Source organism: Mirounga leonina, unplaced genomic scaffold (genome assembly GCF_011800145.1).
Source record: "Mirounga leonina isolate KUSES-001 unplaced genomic scaffold, KU_Mleo_1.0 Mir_125, whole genome shotgun sequence".
Taxonomy (NCBI): Eukaryota; Metazoa; Chordata; class Mammalia; order Carnivora; family Phocidae; genus Mirounga; species Mirounga leonina.
This window is the reverse complement of record NW_023270305.1, coordinates 48,792,167-48,804,876: the sequence shown is the minus strand read 5'-3', so window position 1 is coordinate 48,804,876 and position 12,710 is coordinate 48,792,167. Positions and strand designations below refer to the sequence as shown.

General features: G+C 38.5%; 1 pseudogene; it reads left to right on the top strand.

Annotated features, from left to right (window-relative positions):
• Positions 1-7,127: 7,127 nt before the first annotated feature.
• LOC118007454 lies at positions 7,128-7,570 on the top strand (annotated as a pseudogene).
• The last annotated feature ends 5,140 nt before the right edge of the window (positions 7,571-12,710 follow it).

The window sequence follows — 12,710 nt, the reverse complement described above, 5'->3', positions numbered from 1 at the left end:
CTCCCTGCCGAGCAGGGAGCCCGATGCGGGACTTGATCCAGGGACTCCAGGATCATGACCTGAGCCGAAGGCAGTTGCTTAACCAACTGAGCCACCCAGGTGCCCGAAAAGACTGTCTTTTGTACATTGGATATTCTTTCTTGCTTTGTCGAATATTAGTTGACCATAGAGTTGAGGGCCCATTTCTGGGCTCTCTATTCTGTTCCATTGATCTATGGGTCTGTTTTTGTGCCAGTACCATACTATCTTGATGATTACAGTTTTGTAATAGAGCTTGAAGTCCAGGACTGTAATGTCACCAGCTTTCATTTTCTTTTTCAACATTCCCCTGGCTATTCGGGGTCTTTTCTGGTTCCATACAAATTTTAGGATTGTTTGTTCCAGCTCTGTGAAAATTGTTGATGTTATTTGGATAGGAATTGCATTAAATGTGTAGATTGCTGTAGGCGGCATAGACATTTTAACAAAATTTTTCTTCCAATCCATGAGCATGGAATGTTTTTCTATTTCTTTGTGTCTTCCTCAGTTTTTTTCATGAGTGTTCTATAGTTTTTTGAGTACAGATTCTTTGCCTCTTTAGGTTTATTCCTAGGTATCTAATGGTTTTTGGTGCAATTGTAAATGGGATCAACTTCTTAATTTCTCTTCCCTCTGTCTCATTGTTAGTATATAGAAATGCAACTGATTTCTGTGCATTGATTTTATATCCTGCCACTTTGCTGAATTCCTGTATGAGTTCTAGCAATTCTGGGGTGGAGTCTTTTGGGTTTTCCACATAGAATATCATATCATCTGCGAAGAGTGAGAATTTGACTTCTTTGCCAATTTGGATGCCCTTTATTTCCATTTGTTGTCTGATTGCTTAAGCTAGGACTTCTAGTACCATGTTGAATAAGAGTGGTGAGAGGGGGGGTGCCTGGGTGGCTCAGTCGTTAAGTGTCTGCCTTCAGCTCAGGTCATGGTCCCAGGGTCCTGGGATCGAGCCCCGCATCGGGCTCCCAGCTCGGCGGGAAGCCTGCTTCTTCCTCTCCCACACCCCCTGCTTGTGTTCCCTCTCGTTATGTTTCTATCTGTCAAATAAATAAATAAAATCTTAAAAAAAAAAAAAAAGAGTGGTGAGAGGGGGCATCCCTGCTGTGCTCCTGACCTTAGGGGAAAGGCTCTCATTTTTTTCCCCATTGAGAATGATATTCACTGTGGGCTTTTTGTATATGGCTTTTATGATATTGAGGTATGTTCCCTCTATTCCTACAAGGCAGAGAGTTTTTATCAAGAAAGGATACTGTACTTTGTCAAATGTTTTTCTGCACCTATTGAGAGGATCATATGGTTCTTGTCCTTTCTTTTATTAATGTAGTGTATCGCATTGATTGATTTGCAGTTGTTGAACCACACTTGCAGCCTGGAAATAAATCCCACTTGCTCGTGGTGAATAATCCTTTTAATGTACTGTTGGATCCTATTGGCTAGTATCTTGGTGAGAATTTTTGCAGCCATGTTCATCAGGGATATTGGTCTGTAATTCTCCTTTTTGGGGGGGTCTTTGGTCTTGAGATCAAGGTGATGCTGGCCTCATAGAACTAGCTTGGAAGTTTTCCTTCTATTTCTATTTTTTGAAACAGCTTCAGAAAAATAGGTATTATTTCTTCTTTAAATGTTTGGTAGAATTCCCCTGGGAAGCCATTCAGCCCTGGGCTCTTGTTTGTTGGGAGATTTTTGATTACTGCTTCAATTTCCTTGGTGGTTATGGGTCTGTTCAGGTTTTCTATTTCTTCCTGTTTCAGTTTGATTATTTATTTATTTATTTATTTATTTCACAGAAAGACACAGCGAGAGAGGGAACACAAGTATTTGTAGAGTTGCAGCAATTCTTTTCTTAGATCTCCGGTTGAGTTCGCAGGTGTTCAGAACAATCTGATAGCTATGTAACTGAATTCCTGGGACTAGATGAAACTAAGGTCTGCTACTCCTCCAACATCTTGGACTCTCAGATAGTTTGTTTCTTTTTATTGCTATGTAGAATTCCATGGTAAGGATGAAACATACATTGCTTAACCATTTGCTCATTAAAGGACATTTGGGTTGTTTCCAGTTTTTGGTTATTGCAAGTAAGACTGCTATGAACATTCCCCTGTAGTTTCCTTTGTGAAAGTTTGTTTTCATTTCTCTAGGGTAAAAGTTTAAGCATACAATTGCTGGGTTGTGGGTAAGTGATGTTTAGTTTCATAAGGAATTGACAGACATATTTTCTAGACTGAATGTTTCACTTTATATTCTGATCTGCAATGTCTGAAAGATCCAGTTTCTGTATTTTTACCAGCATTTGATGTTATCACTATTTTTTATTTTAGTCACTTAATAGTCTGATAGGTGTGTAGTGGTATCTAATTGTGATTTTAATCTGCATTCCCATTATGGCTAATGATGTTGAGTATCTTTTCCTGTGTATCTAGTGGATATTCTAAGAATGATCTCTTAGGATCTTCCAAAACTTAAAGCAATGTTATTTCTTTTTTTTTTTTTAAGATTTTTTTTTTTAATTCATTGAGAGACAGAGCGAGAGAGAAAGGCAGAGGGAGAAGCAGGCTCCCAAGGAGCAGGGAGCCCGATGCAGGACTCGATCCCAGGACCCTGAGATCATGACCTGAGCCGAAGGCAGACGCTTAACCATCTGAGCCACCCAGGTCCCCAAAGCAATGTTATTTCTGAGGAAGATGAGAGGGAACTGGGATTAATGATGAGCATAAAGAGGGACTTCAAGTGTATGTATAATGCACCAGATGCTAAAAGAAGAATTAATTCATGTAGTATTTATATGATTAATTATTAACTAAAACAAAACAAAAAAAGCACAGAATGAAAAACAGCAGCAGTATTTTATCCTGGAAAGAACTCAGACTTAAAACCAGATAGACTTGGCTTTGAATTCTGATGTCCCTACCAGCTGTGACTTTAGAAGCTGATTTTAACCTCTGTTAGTCTCACTTCTCTTACCTGTAAAATAGTGGTACTAGTACTCACCTCATGGGATTGTTGTGAAAATTTAGTTAAGTTAAATAATACATTAAAAGGGCTTAGTATAGTGTGTGGCAGAAACGAGTTGCTCAATAAATAGCCACTGTTCCTACTAAGATGGAGACTTTATTATTTTCTTTAGAGCTTAATTTATTTAGACCTTCAACTCCTCTTAACCTCCCGTAAGTGGACTAGTGTTCATTTTTAGGAATAGTGTTATGCTATAACATGCTTAGTGATCTCATTCCATGCTTCCTAAATGAGTAATAGATTGTACCTCTAAGTTGTACAAAGTTGATACTAGCAAATCCCTAGTAAACTCTTTTCCTTGAGGTCCTCAAAATTTACAAAACTGTCTATAATCCTTAACAAAGGCTTTTCTACATTTTTGTGATTGTCAGACCAAATCAACAATGGAAAGTCTATAATCTTAACCAGAGTAAAGAGCAATCATTTATCCTTAAGAATGCCCAAACAGGTTTGAACAGGTCAGTTTCTCCAGCAACTTCACATTCCAAGATAAAATCTCATCCAGATATTCAAAAGGAAACTCAAGTTCTCTGCATTAGGTGTTAAGTGAAGATGCCGTGTTACCAAAATTATGTGATAGGTCTCCAATAGGAGTTAGTCTACTTTAGCATATTTAGGTTTTCTTTGCCACCGGAGATGACCAGTCTGTCACTGAAGACAACATTATTTCAGGTACCAGTACATTGCATTTATAATTTATAGGGAATTTGATTCAAGTATAATGTGTCAATTATGTACATTTACCTGAACAAATATGAAGAAGTGATCACATGTCTCGAAATGTTAATACAGGTCATTGGGGTGAACATGGAGAATCTTATTCTGCTAACTGAGGAGAAAAAGGCAAAAAGGGAAGGAGAATAAGGAAAGAACAAGTATATGAGGAACAAGTATACGAGGAACATACAATGCTCACCCTAATTAGAACATCACCACTGAAAAAATATAATGGAACATGAATGTCAATGTTATAACTCTGTGTTGTAAAATGATACTATTTTTTATAAATTGAAAGAGTAATGTATTTATTTGGGGTAAAAAACAAACAGAAATGTATAAAGTGAGAAAAGTTTAGAAAGTCTGGCCAGGATCACAAAGCTAAGCATTCTTAAAGTGAAGACTAGAACCCAGGCCTTCAAATTCATGGGTCAGTATGCTTCCCACTAGCGTCTATATCCCATGATATAACTACATTCATTATTCCATCATTTAACTCTGCACCTCAGGCCACTCATCTTTACAATAAGCGGGGGGGGGGGGGGGGGGGGGGGGGGGGGCGTGGTAACAAATCTGAAAGTCGTCACAGGTATCTGAGGGCTATTTTTAATATTTTGTAAGAGAACAGTGATACCGTTATTTCAAAACAGGGATACTGATGATTTCAGGGTGTGCCACCAACAGTTAACTGGGACACATGCCTGACAATCACCTGTGCATCTTGAGCACAGAGAGTATGGGCTCTGCCTGGCAACAGTTCAGAGCAACAACCAAGCTAAGCAGCAAAGTGCATTCAGTGGGATCTTCCTCCTGGAAAGGTTGGAAACCACTGGATTCTATTGCTATGCAGCTTTAGCAGTGGTAGAAAGAGAGTTAACTCCCTGCTCAGTCCTCTTGCTGTCTACGCATCTGTAATACAGGTCGGCAGATGAGTCAGAGTTTGAAGAGGGTTTACGGCTTCATCTGGGAGTTGTAGGCGAAGATCTCAGCTAGACTCAGGAACACCATAACACAGACAAGAAATAATCCCAGGAAGTAGAAGAAACAGATCCTAAGCCTCCAGGCCAATGGCAGAGGCAGGGCCCAGGCTTAGTTTTACTAGGTTCTATTTTCATGTCTATAAACTCACATATTTTTATTTTAGACTTGTTAAGCTTCAAGTCCTGAAAGAGCTTGTGACAAAAGCTCCATGCTGTTCCTCACGCTGCTGTTGGGGGGTTTGGCCATGGAACATATCCCTTTTTAATCTTTCATTAGAGATTTAAATATATCACTGCCCCCACAAGCTTCGTGTTTCTTTTCAGTAGCAAGCTATTCCATCAGATTTTAATCACGATGTCAAAGTAACTGAATATCTTATTTAGGTTAAACATAAATTCTGAATTTAATCAAATTTTATGCATTTTATCTAGATAATTCAAATGATTCTTAAATTAAAACTTCTGCTGTTCTGATAATTCACTTGTCTTTTGGTGATGATAGATCACTTGGAGGTCAGGAGCTTACATGTTGATGGTTGGATACTATTTTCTGGCATAATTTTTCCCCCTAAATCATGTGAAAAGTGAAATTCAAACATACTTAGTTATTTAAAAAAAAACTGTTTAGGGGCACTGAACCCTTATTTAAAAAGTCATCTGTTAATAGTCCAATTCTGAGTGCAATGACAGCCTCAGGAAACAAGAATGAATGGATCTTACAACAGGATGTTGAGCAAACAAATGAGACAAAAGAATATATATCATAATGATTATATTTACATAAAGTCAAAAATTCATCTTTGTTGTTAGAAGCTGGGTAATGTTTTCCTCTGGGATGGAGGGGGGGACAGTGATTGAGAGGAGGTGTGGGGGCATCTTCTGGGGTGCTTGTAATATTGTATTTCTTGACCTCGGTGTGATTACATAGCTGGATTCACTTAGTGAAAATGTCTTGAGTGTAAAAGTGTCCTTTGTGCATTTTTTTGCATGTGTATTGTATCTTTTTTTTTTTTAAAGATTTTATTTATTTATTTGGGAGAGAGAATGAGAGACAGAGAGCATGAGAGGGAAGCGGGTCAGAGGGAGAAGCAGACCCCCCGCTGATCAGGGAGCCCGATGTGGGACTCGATCCCGGGACTCCAGGATCATGACCTGAGCCGAAGGCAGTCGCTTAACCAACTGAGCCACCCAGGCGCCCCTGCATGTGTATTGTATCTTAATAAAATTTTATTTTAAATTAGATTTATTTTTTATTTTTTAATTTTTTTAAGATTTTATTTATTTATTTATTTATTTATTTGAGAGAGAGAGAGAGAGAAACAGCATGAGAGGGGATAGGGTCAGAGGGAGAAGCAGGCTCTCCGATGAGCCGGGAGCCCGATGTGGGACTCGATCCCAGGACTCCGGGATCATGACCTGAGCCGAAGGCAGTCGCTTAACCAACTGAGCCACCCAGGCGCCCTAGATTTTTTAAATGTTAATTTTAATTACATGGGAAATACATGAAAACATCCCCCCTGTTTAAAAAAAAAACTGGAATATTTTAGTTAAGGTAAGTCCTTTTTGATCCCTTTCAAATTTTGTACTCTCCCAAGAGGATATCAGCTTATCCTTTTTACATATATTTACATACCTAAGTAAGGGCATGGAAAATATATACCATTGTATGTGTATTTTAGAAGAATCTGTATTCTTTTTTAAACTATCTGGATTAATAGAATTTGCATTGAATAATGCAGGGTATCCACACTATCTTCCACTAAAAAACCTCTAATAATCTTCACTAAAATTAAATATCATTTTATAATATACCCCATAGACACAAGTTTTATTACACGTATTATATTGGATATATGTTTTGTATATGGTATTTATGCAATATACCTTTTATTATAGTGTAGATCTTTTGTACAACTTGTAATAAAATTTATGCAATAAAAGAGTCCTTGTGTACCTGTCAGTCAGCAAACCTCAAGGACAGAAAATTAAACTTGGAAATAGAAGCCTGTAAGAATCAATAGTAAGTAGCTGCATTGAGGTAGCAACATATATAATCAGGTTGTAAAATTTGTAAAAGTGCTGCTAATGAGATTATGCTAGAGTGTTGTCCATACTGTATGTAGAAGCCTAAGGAAGCTCCCAAATCAAGGGTTAGAATTAATTTAAGCAAGATACCATATGATCTTGCAATTTATGTTGCATAGGGTAATGAAGCCTTGATAAAAAGAAAGCCAAAAAGCAAAAAATTAGCCATTGTTTATTTAGTACTGGGTATTCAACCTACACTACACTACACACACACACACACACACACACACGTTAAAAAGTCAAATGGTTTTCAGGGAGTTCCAACAGAGGCTGCCCAGCAGGGGTCTGCGGTGGAAACTGACCGGCTGTTCCTTGCAGGAGTTATCTATTGAAGACAATGTCTGAAAGCTTCTGCCATCATGATACTCCAATTTTTGAAATGGAGTTTTTGCCAGCTGGAAAAACAGAATCCAACGATGATCATTGTCATCTGAACCATTCATAGCTCACACTGCTCTCAACCTCGTAGATGAGAACATGTGGCTGTCATACAACATAGATCTGAAAACTTTGGACAAATTCAAGGAGTGGTTTGATTCAGCATTTGTTACTGCAGGTCATGTGAGATTTATTATGCTTCATGACATAAGGCAATAAGATGGAATAAAGAACTTCTTTACTGATGTCTATGATTTATAAAGTTTGCAATGAATCCATTTTATGAACCCAGTTCTCCTATTTGATCAAGCCCATATGACGAAAAAGTTCAGTTTCTTGGGAAGAAACACCTTTTAAGTTGAATGCAGAAAAATTTGGAAATAAACAATGTTGCTACGATGGGGTATTCCCAGGAATGTGCACACTGTAAGTAACTTGATTAAATAGCCTGGAAAAGTTTAGGGGAAAAGTCCAGGGGCGCCTGGGTGGCTCAGTTGGTTAAGTGGCCGACTTTTGATTTCAGCTCAGGTCATGATCTCAGGGCTCCACACTCAGAGGGGCGTCTGCTTGAGATTCTCTCTCCCTGTTTTTCTGCCCCTCCCCTGACTCACGTGCATGCTCTCTCTCTCAAATAAGTACATAAATCTCAAAAAAAGTCAAATGGTTTTACAAAGCTGATAATGTTGAACATCCAGTGCCGGCCTTATCTTCTCTACTCTCAATTTCTGCTTCCCCAAGGCAACTACCTTAAACTCTTAGTTGTTTCTTCTGATACTTAACTCCTTCTTTCTTTTTTTTTTTTAAAGATTTTATTTATTTATTTGAGAGAGAGAATGAGAGAGAGAGCATGAGAGGGGTGAGGGTCAGAGGGAGAAGCAGACTCCCTGCTGAGCAGGGAGCCCGATGCGGGACTCGATCCCGGGACTCCAGGATCATGACCTGAGCCGAAGGCAGTCGCTTAACCAACTGAGCCACCCAGGCGCCCTTAACTCCTTATTTCTGAACATACTTCTTCAGCTATTTCTTGATCTTTTTTAGTTTATTTCTTTAAAGATTTTATTTATTTATTTGAGAGAGAGAGTGCACAAGAGCAAGGGAGATTGAGAGAATGAGTTGGGGTAGGGGCAGAGGGAGAAGCAGACTCCCTGTGGAGCAGGGAGCCCAACATGGAATTCGATCCCAGGACCCTGGGATCATGACCTGAGCTGAAGGCAGACGCTTAACCGACTGAGCCACCAGGTGCCTGATATTTTTCAGTTTAAACACCATCCCTTAACCATCTGCTATGAAAGATCATTTAACTCCATTACAACTCCTCCCCAATACACATACACTTCCCTTCCCCTCATCCTCCTAGCATCCAAATATCATAATATTTGATTAGACCATTATTTGGTATTTACACTCATACTGAACCATGTAGTATGCATAATAACATTTCTTTTGTATTACAATTTAAAATTTTTCCCTGGATTTAATCATTGTCTTATTTTTCCTCTGTTTAAGAAGTAATCACTAGTTTATCACCAAACTTTCCACTAGAAGTACATATATACAGCTCCCAAAGTCTTTTATTTTTATTTATTTATTTGAGAGAGAGAGCACAAGCAGGGTGCGGAGGGGCAAAGGGAGAGGGGGAGGGAGAAACAGACTCCCTGCTGGGTAGGAAGCCCAACACAGAGCTCAATCCCAGCACCCTGGGATCATGACCTGAGCCAAAGGCAGATGCTTAACCAACTGAGCCACCCAGGTGCCCCTCAAAGTCTTAAAATATATCAGATAATCTAGTGTGTATGTGTATGTGGGAAGTGAGGGAGAGATTGATTTCCCTCCTGAAGTACTCTGTCCTGATTCAGACTCTAGAGTGATGCACAGCAGATTCCTTGGGATTTTTGTTCTACCATCAGTCATGGAATTCTTATCTCATTTCTGTCTTGGTGAATCCCTGGTTTTCTACTTTTCATGATTTCGTAGTTCTCGAATAACTGCCTCATTTTCCAGGAGTACATCCTTCAATAACTTTCTGAGAAATGGAGCATTGTCTAGAAAATTGTTTCTCAGTTCTTGGAAATAATCTTGTATTATTTCTCAAATTCTTTTTTTCCTCCTATTTTCTGTTCTTTCTTTCTGTAAATTCTATTATTCTGATATTAAATGTCCTGGCCTAGGGCACCTGAGTGGCTCAGTTGGTTAAGTGTCTGACTTTGGCTCAGGTCATGATCTCAGGGTCCTGGGATCGAGTCCCACATTGGGCTCCATGCTCAGTGGGGAGTCTGCTTCTTCCTCCCCCTCTGCCCCACCCCACTCATGCATGATCTTGCTCCCTCTCAAATAAATAAAATCTTAAAAAAAAATGTCCTGGCCTGATCCTCTAATTTAATTTTTTTCCTATTTTTTTTCCATTTTATTGTCTTTTCACTCTACTTTATGGAAAGTGTCTTAAGCTTTATGTTCCAACCTTTCTGTTGAATTTTTTCTCCTATCACATTAAAATTTTCTTATCCCTCTGAGGACACAAAGATATTAATTATAATGATTTTTAAAAGTTCTCTTCTGCTTCCTACATTGTCACTGTTTTGTTTTTTGTCTTAGGTGTTAGAGGTTCTCTTGAAGTGTTTGACGATCTTAGGTGGTCCAATGATATTTAGGAGAGAAAGACTGAAAAACTGACTGGAAGATGTGTGTTGGGCACTGAGTCCTGTTGATCGTGGGTTTTACTGTAGTATGACCTAGCAGAGTTTTGACTATTTTTGTTAGAAGGATCCCCAGCTGTCAGTGTCTATAGGAAAACTGATTATCAGTTTATTAGCAGTTCAGTAGGAAGGAGGCTGGGTGTCTCACTGTTTTGGATATAGATTTCCCATTAATCTCCCTGTAGTCCCCAACTGTGTCTGTCCCTGAGAACAAAGTCCTTTGGCTTTAACTCACTCTAGAGAAAAGCCACTCCATTCCATGACAGAAGGGATGGCATGGGAGGCAGAGCGGGGTGTCATCTGGCTGCAAGGGCTGAAGGAGGATATTTAGGAGTCCAGCTAACGTTTAAACCATTTTTAGTCAACTCCTTTTCAGATCTCTGCCTCAAGAAGAAGCTTGCTTTTTCCCCTTCCTAACCTCAGGCATTAAGTTTTAAGCTTTCTAAGGTTTGTTTAATGACTGCCATTCCTCCATCTGCTCTCCAGCTTACAAGTATTTGTCAATCAGTCTAGCAACTTCATTTCTTTCTCTCTTTCTTTTGTTCATTTGTTCATTCCTTTTTTTGGCCTCAGGGAGTCTTTGTCCTTGCAGTTCTCTTCACCTGTAAAGTGAACTACTCTAGCTTTTATCCTGAAAGTTAAAAAAAAAAGGCTTTATTGAGATATAATACACATACCATACAATTCACTTATTTAAAATATATACAACACTATATGTCAATTCCATCTCAATAAAACTAGAAAAAATAAGTAAATATTACAATAGAGTTGTGCAACCATCAGCATAAGCAATTTGAGAACATTTCATTCTCCCAAAAAGAAACCATATACCCATTAGCAGTCATTCCTCATTTCTCTCTTCCTCCCCCACAACCCACCAACCTAGTCATAGACAACCATAATGTGCCTTCTGTTTCTATAAATTTGCGCATTCTAGATATTTCATATAGGGCGCCTGGGTGGCTCAGTTGGTTAAGCGGCTGCCTTCCGCTCAGGTCATGATCCTGGGGTCCCGGGATCGAGTTCCGCATCAGGCTCCCTCCTCAGCAGGGAGTCTGCTTCTCCCTCTGACCCTCCCCCCTCTCATGCTCTCTGTCTCTCATTCTCTCTCTCGCAAATAAATAAAATCTTAAAAAAAAAATTGCTAGATATTTCATATAAATGGAATCCTAAGTTGTAGATGGAATTGTAATTGGCTTCCTTCACTTACCATAATGTTTTCAAGGTTCATCCATGTAATAACATGTAGCAGTATTAGTACTACACTCCTCTTTGCAGCTGAATAATATTCCATTATGTGCTTATGAACACACTACATTTTGTTAAGCCATTCATTGGTTGATGGACATTTGGGTTGTATCCACTTTTTGGCCTTTATAAATAATGTGGCTATGAACATTTATGTACAAGTTTTTGTATGTGCATATGTTTTCTTTCTCTGGTATATATCTAGGAGTAGAATTGCTAGGTCATATGTTAACTGTGTTTATCCTTTTGAGGAACTTCCATACTGCTTTGTAAAGCAGCAGTACCATTCTACATTCTCACCAGCACCATTTTACATTCCCACCAGCAATAGACAAGAGTTCTAATTTCTTCACATTCTTGTCAACCCTTGTTATTATCTGTCATTTTGATTACAACCATCCTAGTGAGTGTGAAGTGAAACCTCACTGTAGTTTGCATTTACCTGATGGTTTCTTTGATACTAATCAAGCTAAATTCTTTTCACGAGCTTATTGGCCAATTTGTATACCTTCTTTGGGTAAATGTCTATTCAAATCCTTTTCCTATTTTCAAATTGGTTTAATTATTTTTATTATTGAATTTTAAAATTTCTTTATATATGCTGGATACAAGTCCCTTATCAGGTACACAATTTGCAGGTATTTTCTCCCATCCTGTGAGTTGTCTTTTCACTCATTGGATGGTATCTTTTGTAGCACAAATGTTTTTAATTTTGATTAAGTCCAACTTGTCTATTTCTTCTTTTATTGCTTGTGCTTTTGTATCACATCTAAGAAACCATTGCCTAATTCAAGGTTATAAAGATTTACCCCCTGTGGTTTTTTAAAAAAGATTTATTTATTTGAGAGAGAGAGAAAGAGCAGGAACGGGAGGGGCAGAGGGAGAGATCTCAAGCAGACTCCACACTGAGCTCAGAGCCAATGTGAGGCCTGATTTCACGACCGTGGGATCATGACCTGAGCCCAAACCAAGAGTCGGACACTTAACCAACTGTGTCACCTAGGCACCACTACCCCCTAAGTTTTTAAAGAGTTTCATAGTTTTACCTCTTAAATTTACATCTTTGATCTATTTCAAGTTAATTTTTGTACATGGTGAGATGAGGGGAGAAATATGAACCTTTTGAATGAAGAATATCACAACTAAAATGCCAACTAAAACTATAGCTTATACACACTAAGTGCCTATGAGATTTGTTTTTTGATTTTAAAAAATCATTTAATTAACCCAGTTTTAAAACTATAATTTTTCCATTGGAAAGCAACTGCAGTGGCTAATTAGGTCAAAACCTATTAGCTTTGGAAATGAGAAATTATGGGTCAGGCAAACGACTTGATTGTTTTCCGATCCAGTCAGGCAACAATCATTGATGACTGCTTAAACTATTAAGTGGCAAGCTCATGGGGAGCTCTGTAATATATCATTCGATAAAACCAAAATCCACTGAATAACCTTAACATCACTAACTCTGGGACATCCACACATTGTGTTTCTTCAAATGTGATGCAATAGGAAGTACATCTCACTGCCCATGAAATACTTTTACCAAATAGTTGAACCT